Source organism: Oncorhynchus clarkii, chromosome 17, assembly GCF_045791955.1.
Source record: "Oncorhynchus clarkii lewisi isolate Uvic-CL-2024 chromosome 17, UVic_Ocla_1.0, whole genome shotgun sequence".
Taxonomy (NCBI): domain Eukaryota; kingdom Metazoa; phylum Chordata; class Actinopteri; order Salmoniformes; family Salmonidae; genus Oncorhynchus; species Oncorhynchus clarkii.
In genome coordinates, this window is record NC_092163.1 from 16173629 (window position 1) to 16186107 (window position 12479).

The 12479-nt window shown below is 46.3% G+C and overlaps 1 protein-coding gene across 1 annotated transcript in view; it reads right to left on the reverse strand.

The window, feature by feature from the left end:
- The window catches only part of LOC139369597 (syntaxin-8-like), a 42618-nt gene that overhangs the window by 18771 nt on the left and 11368 nt on the right, over positions 1-12479 (reverse strand). The window lies entirely within an intron of this gene.

A 12479-nucleotide genomic window follows, 5' to 3' on the forward strand; every position in this document is an offset into this window, starting at 1 on the left:
GTGGCAAAGGGCTGGAACAGAAGACGGGACTCACACGACTACAGTGTTCTAGGATTACAGTACGGCAATATGAGATGGACTTAATATCAAGCAATATCTAATACATACATTACTTCATGGAAGCAAATCACACTTGCCCCCCCAAAATGTACGATAAGACCAACTTCAAATCAAACGTAATAAGTACAACTTGGCAATGACACTCCCCTGACTTTTATTGACAATTAGACAAATTCCATTTAAAATGTGCTTATTAAGGTGTCTTTACAGACGAATAAACAATTCCACCATCCCCAACAATTCCACTGTAAAACATGTGTGCGCCGCATTTTCAACAGCCTAAAGAGGCGTTCCCATCGCCGAGAGACTGTGAACAAGCCTGGCGTCTGGAGCCCCCCCCCCCCCCCCCCCCCCATCACATCCTCCACATTTTCACTTATGGAACGACGCCCTTCAAAAGCTCACCAAAGGCTTGAGACGCTAATGAAGCATTACCTAATTCAAACATGAAGCCTCCCTCTCTTTTCCTAGCTCCGTCTCACCGTTTCTCTGCATCAGCTGTGATGAATGACTTCTAATGAGTCCCTGCTGCGTTGTTCAACTGGCTGCTTCTTCCAAAGCCCCCCCCCACCCCCACCCTCTCACTCCCCCTTTTTCTCTCTATGGATGAAATCATTGGAAAACGACCCGTCTCTAGGCTGCCTCGTTTCAATGCCACTGCACAGTGTTTCTAAGCCTATGCTTAACACCGAGCTCGATTTTACTGTGTGAAATGTACCCAACCCCAGCCCTCCACAGGTAGCTTGTGCCTCCCCTCAGCCATCCTGTCCCACTCATATGAACCGGTCCTATTCATAACCCGAGTGTGAACCCCGTATATTCCATATGTGTGGAATGTTAAAAAGTAGCAGCGGTGAATATTCTCTCTATTAAAAGGGAGAGTAGATGAAGGTCTCTGCTCTTTAGCCGAAATGGGAACCACCTGCTGGACTGAGGTGGTGGGTAGGTCTAAGCCCTTCCACTCGTTATATGGGGTGACCCACTTTACCTCCAGACGAGTGGCGAAAAAGAGGCGGTACTTTAAATACATTTACTCCACCGAGACCCCGGCGGGTTCCAAACCGTTGGATGTGGCTTCCAAACCCGGAGTCGTTAGTGATTAAGTAAACAGAGTGGGAGATTTGTTCTCGCCGTCACTCACGTTAGCCAACGAGGCCCGGCAGAGCCAAGCGAGAGCTGAGCCAGGGCCAAAGTAACATTAAATTGCAGGGAATCCTTTGCCCTCCACCAAAAGGGAAAGCGCCAGCTGAAATTGCAACCTCACCACATGGCAAATGCACTTTCCTTTCCCCATGCGGCAATCTGCGATGAAGCCCTCCTGGGGGATATTACAGAGCGATATTAAGACGTTAAGGCCAGTTCGGCGTTAAATTGTACACATACCACTGTGGTGAGGTAACACTCCTTGAAAAGTAATAGCAGTTAAACGTGTATGTGAACGAAGGTACGGTCAGCATAGAGTTAACCCCTTAGCTTCTGAGGAGGGCTAGTGAGGTCGGTGCTGTCAAGGCACCTGAAGAGAAGTTCTGGGTCAAACGCAGGGAGGTCGATCGATGCTGGAATTCAGTCGAACCCACACTATGGCAAACACCCAAAACGGTGAAAATGCTAGCTTTAAGTGAAGGAGAAGTGACAAAACATGTTTTACCTCAGTGCAAGAACAACATTATATTCCCTCCTTGACCTTAACAGGCCACAGGACTCAACCATCTGATTGACGTTTGGAAAGGAACAAGACAAATGTTCAATGCTGGAGTGTGTTGCGCAGTCTAACAGCGGCCATTTTAAAACCTTAACGCCAGCTAAGACCATTTCATGTCATCTAAGACACTTTAAAGAGGCAGATTACTCAAGGACACGATAATGAAAACGACTTGAACCAAAAGTTTGTTTCCAAGCATTGTCTCATTCTAAAACAATCAAGTAGTTAAGATGGGGGGGGGGGGTGAGCCTGCTGGTGAAATCATAGTTTACTTCGCTTACATGGAGTTTTTACTGCTTATTACTGCTTATTTTTACTGCGTATTAGTTTGTGGTTTTCCAAGGGACAAAATACACAATTAATAGTTTGCGAATGAGCGTGTCACTGCCAGGCAATCTGGATGTGGTTGTTGTGAGTGGAGGACCAAGGAGCCTCTCCCACTGACTCGCTGGGCCCAGGACAGGGCTATGAGCTAGGGGACATCTGGAGGTGATCTGGGGCCTCGCTGAGAAACAGACGAGGTGCAGATGAGCTGGAGCCGGGCGACACTTCGGTCTCTGACGCCCTGCCCTGGGCTGCTGCTGTGGGGTGGTGAGTTGTCTCCATCAAAGAGGAAAAGTATGTTTGAGTGCGCCCGCCTACGTGTGTGCGTCAGACCAACGTGTTGGACCGGAGAGCTTCTTCCTCAGTCTCCACTTTCCCCCACGCCGGTGGTCGGACGCCACTGGTTGATGAGTAACTCGATGAGTGACTCTTTATACTGGAGTATGAGATGGAGAGGCAGCCAGCTAATCTTCACATCCCCTTTAAATCATTCAAAGACGATCATCAAACGCACTCATCCCTTTAAGACCAATAACATACCCACAGTGAGGACAGTTGTCAGCTAGCAGTCTTTTTAATTGCTGACAAAAGGGTCAGGGGGAAAGTTGGCACTTGTAATGGTTTATTCGGGGATGCTGTGGATGTGATATTGCACATGCTGTGCTTAACGGGCGAATTGTCTTGGGTTGAGTTTTTTATCCAGCTATTCCAAGCACAATTAGCCGTGGAAAGGCTTCGCCGCTCCCTTTAAAAGCAGACTCAGGGTCATTCGATCCATAGGGCTCTACAGCACTGGCAATCCCTTAGCCAATGAGAACAGACGACCAACAAAATGGGAAAAGAAAGAAAGAAGTACATGAACAAGGGCTTTTTATTCCGCCTCTTCTTTCAAAGCTGTTCCCTCTCTGGTGGTGAAGCGAGCTAAACAAGGCCACATTCAAATCGAGCTAATTTTGTTAGAAGGGTAAATGATAATTAAAGTTAAATTAGGGTTAACCGCATTGCAATGCATTGCCATTCCTCAGTGTGTTTTGAAAACAGCTCGCTTTTAATCTGTCATCTCGTTCATATTCCGCTGCAAATGATTGTTTAGTATACTTTTTATACACATATGCCACTATCGCCCATGTTTGAGATTGTGCCAGACCCTGTAATATAACATTCACACTGCCCTCAGCACACTGACATTGTTGGTGCAAAAGAGAGAAAGAGAGAGAAAAGACTGGGTTGGAAAAAGGAATAGGCTTTTCCTAAAAAATTCAATTTACTTTCCGTACAGTTGTCCTAACATGACAAAGAATGTGTGAAGAGGTGTTAAATCTCCCTCTCCGGGTCGTGCCTCGCCCTCTCCGTCACATAGTTGGCTCACCCATAGACCACTCCTCTTTTCTGGCGTCTGGGAATTCCTGCCAGTTGCCTTTTAATGTGGGTCTCATTTCTGCTCTGTGTGTGTGTGTGTGTGTGTGTGTGTGTGTGTGTGTGTGTGTGTGTGTGTGTGTGTGTTACTAACGACTGTCACGAGCGGAGCGCCACATTCGTTCCAGATGTACAGCAGCTAATCAAAGCCAAGATCCTCCGAGCAAGACAGCGGCCTGGACCGACGGCGAGAATACCTCCTACATGCTTTATGGCATCTATAAAAACAAAACATTTAAATAGAATAAATCGGAGAATTCTCTCTCGCTCCCTCCTCTTTCTCGCTCTCAGACAAAAAGTACAGCTTTTATCGAGGTCTCCGAGCTGCGACAGTATTTAAATGGTTAACAGTAGACTGCCACGTGCACAGGGAAAACACGTTGTTTAGCCTCGACCACAATACAGATCTACACAGAGATCGTCTGTGTATTCTTGGTCTGCTGTCTCAGAGCCCAAACTGCATATGAATCATGGGACGTGCCTGAGACGAGAGGAACGGCAATACTGTGTCACCCAAAACACAAACTATTCCTACGTGTATAACACGTGGGAAAGCCCCGACCGATGCCAGGTATGACCCCTTTTCCCCCAGTGTCGCTATATAATACTGTTGAACGTGTGACTGGAGAATCAGCCTATTGGCACTTCTCCAGTTCAGCCACATAAAGGAACATTAGACACTCATTTAGGTATATGGTCCTTAGTCACAAACCACCATTGGCAGAGGAGTCAATGCATTGGGATAACATCTCTTTAAATCACTCAATGGTTGAGGCAGTACTACACTAGCCTGGTCCCAGAACTGTCTGTGCTGTCCTGTGGGGTCGCGCCAATGACCACAGGAGTTGGCAAGACGGCACAAACAGATCTGAGACCAAGCTAAGGTACTACTACACAACCTGAAGAAGTTCCAGAGTTCCAAACTTGAACTTCCATGAAAAGGATATGACTTCATCAATCCTGACTGTTGCGTTGAATTGTACTCTTTAATACATGAATGGCAGTTTGCAGCATAGTTCTCTCCTCTCTCCTCCAGCTGGACTGTCTTTGTGATCCCATCCTGACCACCTCATCTTTGTCACAAACCCCCTCTGGAAAAAAAGATAGGAGAAACCGACCAAGCGCCTCACCAGCCATTTGTGAGAGAGTGCAAGACAAGCAAATGGAACCTCAAAGAAGAAGCCATTGGGAAGTGAAACTAGTGAGACCATTTGCAAGATCAGGGACATGGCACATGTAAGGCCAGCAAATGGAATGTCAAAGAAGATGAAGCTGTGCAAAGAAGTGAAAAGAGTGTATCAATCTCACAGGGAAAACTTAAACCCTTTGAGTTCCCACACGCTAATTTGCTAGCGGTTGCAAACCGAAGATCATTCATCACCATGCGGTCGCTTGCCCTAACCTGAATCCCCTTCACCGCCTCATTGTTACTTTGTCCCCTTTCCACTCTGCCGTAGTGACACTGTGCCCCAGACAGAGACGGATGCAACAACCATCAGGTGGGACAAGGAGATGGCATATGATCGATCGTGTCCAGGTCAGGATTTGTCAAACAGGAGGCCAGTCTAGCATTTTCCCGCCTTGGCTATTTTTTGTCACTCGATCACAGAGCAGTGTCATTATGAATGGGGTGGGCAGTGAATTCACATTCCTACAGCAGCGCTAGTCTGCACAGTAGACATTCCCAGATAATGTAGACATTATCCTGGATAATGACATGGTTTTAACCAGCTTCTCCCGCTGGATTGGTTGTTCCCAGTTCTTGCTCAATTACAACTTGATCACATTTGTCAGATGATCTCTATGAGAAAGAAGCAGGAGGGAAGCGTAACTGCTGTGAGATATTCAGAATACGTCATTTCAAATGTCCTTTCCTCCAAAGGCTATTAAAATGACTGCATATGGAAAGACCTGTGCTGCCCACCACCTTCTCGCCCAGAGTTCTGTCCACAAACCTCTGGCAAGTTCCCAGGCCGTTCAGAAAATATTTTCCATCTGAGTCAGAAGTTTAGAGAGTCACAGTCACCAAGTGGGCATGAACCCGGTTATACAAGCTGAGGCAGACCCTATGTACTGATCCAGGACCAGCTTACCCTCCCCAAATCCTAACCTTAATCATAAGGAAAGAAAATGTTAAACTGACCTTAGATCAGTGTCCCTACTCTGACCTATAAACACCCGACTCAGAGGAAGTGACTAAATATGTACATGCTCTGAGACTGTTACAGAAAGGAGGGCTTCCACAGAACACCTTCAGAGAAGAGAGAGATTTGTGGAAAATAACAGTAGTGTGACTCAAGTCAAATTAGGCTATTCTTCAATGAGAGAGGGTACAACACGGCAGCCAGCAGTAGCACTTGACACGTTCAGCGTTCCAAAGCACCATAACACTGAACCTGAAAACTGTCCGTGAACCACCAACAGACTTGTTTTAAGGTGTTAGGATTGAAGGTATACAAGGTGTATTTTCTTATATCTAGTACATGAAGAATTCTCCCGTTGTCCAACTCTGTGGTTGCAGTCGTGTCAAACTCCAGCCACCAAGTCAGTTGGTCATATCCACTCTCTGTAACTGCTACTCAAAGCTCAGTGACACCAGACAAAAGTCGGGCGTGTCTTCATGTATGACGACACCCATTTTCGTGACACGAACACCACCCCCACCCCTCCTTCCTCATCCCTAAGCCCTACTAAGTTGTTACCTGACCACCCTACCGTTGGCTCGCAGCTGGAGCAAAGAGAACGGGTGATAAATCAATCGTCGACTTCGCCCCGGCAACCCGGCTCCGCCTCAACGCCGAGCGCCGCCATTAGCGTAGGTTTATTTGTTCGCGGGACTGTTTCTCTGAAGAGTGTGACCAAGAGCTCTGTTCTCCACAGCCAGGGTTGACCACCCCACTGGTGAGGTCACTGGTCCTCCAGCAGTTCTAACCAAACAGTCCAGAATGTTCCCGGGTTCCACTATTTATTTGGACCTCATTAGAGTTCCCCGGCCGCGACTCTGATGATGCAGCAGCGAATCAATGACGTAATTATTAGTGGGAAATAACAGACTAATGGCTATGTCATAGAAACATATCTCCTTTTTTCCCCCCAGCATAAAGAGTCCTTTACAAAGAGAGAGGGTGGTAGTTGTTGCATACTATTGAGGCCTAGAGATAGCCTGGATCTGTGTGCCATCTTGCTAGGTCCTATATACAGTATGGTCATTGTCATGCCAAACAACCATAAGAGTTGGCTATACAGCACAAACAGATCTGGGACCAGGCTAGCCCATAGGCCCATCCTCAACACTGACAATAGACTCCTATTATGACCTGATATGGCTCAAAAAATAAATAAGTCATCACTTACTCATACAGAAATGAATACACGTCTAACAATCTTAGCAAGTGTCCGACATAACAATCCTGTATGTTTAGGCCACATGTATCTGTTCAAAGTGATCTTCCTTCTGGATCTTTCCGTCATCTTCCACCGGCAGATCTCAATCTAAATGAAGTTTTGTTTCTCTCTCTCTCTGGTCTGAATGAGCTCACTTCTGTACAAAAATATAGTCGCCTAACAGAAAGATATGGACACCGTGTTGCCTAGCGATGGTGAAATCCACTCAGAGTGTTATTAGTAAAACAGAAAAAGACCCAGGCAGGAGTACACACAGAGGTCACGGCTGGGATATTTGATGTGCAAAGCGGCGAGCAGCACATTTTGGCGGAGTCGTGGCAGGGCCGCAGTCTATTTATTAAAGTGGAGAAGAGGTGGAGGACAGGATAGAAAAACAGAACAAACAGCAATGACTGATTCCTCTGAAAGGTTTGTGCGTGGGGAATTTGAAGGGGATCGGCTTAGCGGGAAACTTTGATTAAATAGCATCAAACAGCGTGTGGAAAATAAATGAACTCATCCATCCATTTGATCAGCCCACGTCGACTATGTTGGATTTTTTAATGAGGCTTGTAATAGGGAAGATAGACAAACCCTGGAATGAAAGGGTGTGTGTGTGTGTGTGTGTGTGTGTGTGTGTGTGTGCACGTACGCTTAACCACACACCCCCATTTTCCTGGTTATTCCAACCAAAGTGAGGGTGTATTGTGGAAAACTAGTCTCTACAGCTGGAACCCTATACAGCCCCGCGAAAAGACCCACTTTTACAAGACTGTCCGTCACTCATAATCACAGACCACTGTGACACGGGCTGATGTCATTGTTCCAGACCCGAATCAGAGAAATATCAACACCAATAAAGTCAAACAATGTTGATTCTAGCAGCAAAAACCTTCATTTCGTTGATATAGAACATTTAGTGAGACGCACAGGGACATTTTCTGCCACATTGAATTTGGAAATAAAAATATGGTTGATTTACGCCACATCATGTCAGAAATATGATCAGGCCTGGTGATGACACACATCATAAATAATCTTCACACCCAAAAACGTAGATTGACTTTTTCTTTTTATAGGTATTGAAGAAACAGAACAAAAAGAGGGAAAAATCTCCTGTCCAAATGGGAAAAAGGCTTTCTTGTCTTCACAGATCACACCTGCAAAGCCTGGGGATTAAAACTGCTACTACTTTGCTCAACCCTTTCTCACCATTCATTGTAGATTCACAGTGTTTTTTAAGACAGGGATGGAAGAGAAACCGAGGGCCTTGGGTTCATTTCTTAAACTCATAACAGGTCACCTTCATTGATGACCCTGGCTTCAAGCTCTTTCCCAAAAAGGAGCCGACTGCAACCTCCACTGCACTCAGGTCAGAGGCTAGCTCCGGGCACAGAGCTTAATCTATTTACAGGGAAACACTGCAACAGGACTGAGATCAGGAGGAAAACAGAACCCCTAAAAAGACAGAGAAAGGGAACACTCGAACTGTCAGAGTCTAGGCTTTTCAAATGAAATCAATTTTCCCTGCCTCTCCAAAAGCATTATGCTAGCCTGTTACTTTTACGTTGTCGATTTTGTCATTTAATACAAGTAAGAAATGCAGCACCTACAAAGCTGTAGGACGTAATAATACGGGTCACTTAAGTACAACTCGGCAAGAAAAACATTCCAAACGCTTATTCTCACGAAGTATGCAGAAAACATTAACTCAACCTCTGTGTCTCATATAAGGGCATATAAAGCATTAACTGTTCTGTTAGGTTGTGTGTGTGTTCCCTGAGTGTGTTCCCTGAGTATGTGCGTGCCTGCAGGCCCGCATTCCATCATGTATTTGGGTATATAGCCCTATAGCTTAAAGACCTTTTTAAAACACCAGCACATCCTTAATTGTACCATCAAATACAGTATGCCCATCAGAACCTGGGTGGTATGATGTCTTTAGGGTGGCATGGCTTGGTGTGGTGTGGATTCAAGTCACCCACCAGTTTCTCCAGCCTGCAGCCACGGCGTCCTCTACCCCAGCACCCTGCAAGGCCTGCGGGGCCCTATGCAGACCGTCCCGCCCCTAAATCAAGCAAGGGAACTCTCAGGCTAACAGAAATCAGTATGCCTGGCTGTTTGAAGTCCTTCCTTGGCCTCCCCTGCTCACCACGCTGTGTGATATATCCTCTTTTTTCCACCTGTTCCACACCTCTTCTGGGACCATGACATCTCAGCCATAACTCACAGAGAGGAGAGAGAGAAGAAGGAGTGAAGAAAGAGGAGGTGGAGAGAGGAGGGAGAGGGTAGGGGAACAGAGAGAGGGAAGATGGGAGGAGGCAGAGGAGAAAGAGAGAGGAGGTCGAGGTGGACGAGGCAGAGGAGGTAGAGAGGAGGCAGAGAGAAAGAGGGAAAAGTAGAGCCAGAGAGAGAGAGAGAAAGAGGAAAGAGGGTAAAAGAGAGGTTAACGCCTCGATCACACCCATAGCGTCACTGCGCAAAATGGTACGATGCATCACCGGGATATGTGTGCAACAAACGTTCAACATTCGCCTTCTGCTACCGTTTCTGCCAAGCTGCCTACGCACACAGATTGACGCATACGTTCGATAAATCCAGCGTATAAAAGCCACACAGAACGCACTGCAACTGCCTCCGCAACGCAATGGCAAGCGCAGCGCTCCGTTGGAAACGAATGTACTTCTGGTGTACCAAAATGCAACGACGCTGTCGGTGGGATCGAGGCGTAAGGAGAGAAAATACAGAGAAGGGAGAAGAGAAGGGCAGAGGTAAAGAGGGGAGGAAGAGAGAAAGCGAGGGAAGCCTGTAGGCTCCAGAGCCCTGAGGGCCTGTGTGTGAGACCGGGTGAGTAATAGTCAGTTGGTCTCGTGAACTCTGAGCCCCACTGTAAATTCAGATGGGAAGCCGGTGGAGACTGCAGGATGTTGGACTGATCCACTATTGGATCCCCCCCCCCATCTCATCCCTCTGTTTATCACCTCTATGTAATACCCCCGGGGACAGGAATACAGGTGGGCCGGTCCGTGAGACCAGGCAGGCCTCCTAACACTCTTATTTGCCGGGTTTGGTTTCCATTTCAACCAGGCGGACCTGGTTAGAGGTTCGAACATACACAGGGGACTAGGCTGCGTTTGGAGATGCATTCGGTCGTGATCGAAAATATGGAAAGAGTGAAAGAGAGCCGTTATCAAAAACTTTGGACAAAGTGCACTTTAGGGGAATGTGGACTGCCTAGCTAAAATATCAAAGCCACTTTGTATCAGGGCTGAAGTGTTCAATCGCCTGCTCCGCTTGCTTTCTGCCGGGGAATCGGGTCCCGGACTCTCAGTTAAACTCACCGTCGTCGCGTCAGACCATCTGCCGCTCCGTGGAAATACTGACGCCACGCCCTTCAAAAAAGAAACGCGAAAAGAGAATAACACGTCGGGTTCGGACTCTGAGGATTGAAGGGGAACCAATGATCCTTCTCTAGCTCAATAAGGTAAGAGGAGAGCAGGCTGAAACAATCAAGCCGTAGCTACCCTCTGACTCGGGGAGGATCGCAGGCCAAACGTCTACTGTTTGTTCCCAGCAGCAGAAGGAAACTCGTTTTTGTTTCCATCTCAAAAGGTCATTCGATTACACATCCCTGCGGGATCTGTTTCAGCACAGCCCCAGAAAAGGACCATACAAAGTCATCTGACTGAACTTGGAACTGGCCGTCTAAAATAAACACACTATAAATAAATTGAAATATGCATTGAATATTCATAGGTGGCCACCAAAACGTCTGAAGAATATAAACAAAGTGGTGTGATTTTGGGGCTATGGCTTCATCCGCTCCTCTCCGTTAGGACTAACAAGATAACTAAGAAGCTGGTTAACATTATTGGGATATAGCCTACATTTACAATGTCCCAGAGGAAGGGGTCTGGACTCTTTAGGGAGAGAACATCAATCATGTCATCACATTGTGCTCATGGCGGAGGAAAGAAAAGCACCATTTAGTCCAACGGCCCACTAATTGTCTGGCCCCCGGGGTTGTAGCGTTGTGGTGCGGCCCGGGAACATGCCAAGAACAGCAAGCAGGAACTAATGAACTCTGTGTAACGTTCCTCTATCAGACCACTAAGCCCACTCCCTCTATACGCTCTACAGTCAATATACAGTGACACCAAGCCTGATAGAAGTCCATCTCGATCTTCCTCTGCCCCCTATAGGCTTTGGGTGTCCTCCACACGTCAAGAGGGCCCTAACATATTCTGTTCTCAGAAAACATCGCTTTGAAAGGAGACAAAGGCCAAAAGTGGCAAGTGATATATATATATATATATATATATATATATATATATATATATATATATATTTTTTTTTAAAGGCCCAGTGCAGTTAAAAACTACATTTCCTGTGTTTCATATACATTTCCACACTAGGTTGGAATAACACTGTGAAACTGTGAAAATGATGATAATGCCCTTTTAGTGTAAGAGCTGTTTGAAAAGGCAGCCTGAAATGTCTGCCTGTTTGGACTGCCTGGTGATATCACCAGGTTGTAAATGAGTTAATAGACCAATAAGAAACAGATTTCCAAACCTCTCTGCCAATAACAGCAAGTTTTCAGTTTTCCCCTCCACACTCAGACCACTCCCAGACAGTCCTAGCAAAATTGTTTAAGAAATTGTTCTTTGCTACAAAGGTGTTTCTGTTCATTTTAGATTTTTTTTTATTGAAAACAATCCTGGTAAGGTACTTAAATGTTACCCAGAAATGATTGGATATCGAGAAATGGCTGCATTGGACCTTTAAAACAAATAATCAGGCAAAACTGGAGTCTCTTGGGGATACAACTAAGAAATGTGTAGTTGAGATGGAGAGTGTACAGTTGAGGAAACAATGAGATCTAATGGTCCTGCGAGAGACGGTTGAGGAAACAATGAGATCTAATGGTCCTGCGAGAGGCGGATGATGACTATCTGGCATCCTACAACCTTTTCTCAAGTGCCTCCATCTGTAGACGAACCGGAGCGATATGCTCAGACCTGCCTTCTGCCCGCCGCCTGCCTCCTATGACAGAGCTATTTACAGCAACACAGCCATTACCTCAAAGCGGATCTGATTCCAGGACAGCACTTGACTCTCTCCGCAAACGCATTAAAACAGTGCGCCAGGGAGCTCACATTCCTCCTAACCAGACTATACAGCCTGACACAGTCACAGATCCACCCACAGCAGAGCTCTTCTAGAAGGACGGCTGGACGTTTTCTGAGAGCTCACCCTGAGGTCACTTTAACAATAGAGATGCATTGTTTACGTCCCAAATGGCACCCTATTCCCTATATAGTGCACTATTTCTGACCAGGATCTGGTGAAAAGTAGTGCACTGTGTAGGGAATAGGGTACCATTTGGGATGAACACTTTATTTAATTATGTGACTCTGACCAAGGTGGCTTGGAACACCTGTAAAGGGTACTGACCCCTGTTCCATGACTGAAATAATAGCGTGTCTGATTGATTTCACACAGTGGTTTGGAGTAAGGTGTGGCTGGTCTGGTGTGTGGCTGGTAGAACTATGCATGAACTATATACACTCTTCCCTTGTTAGGGAGACAC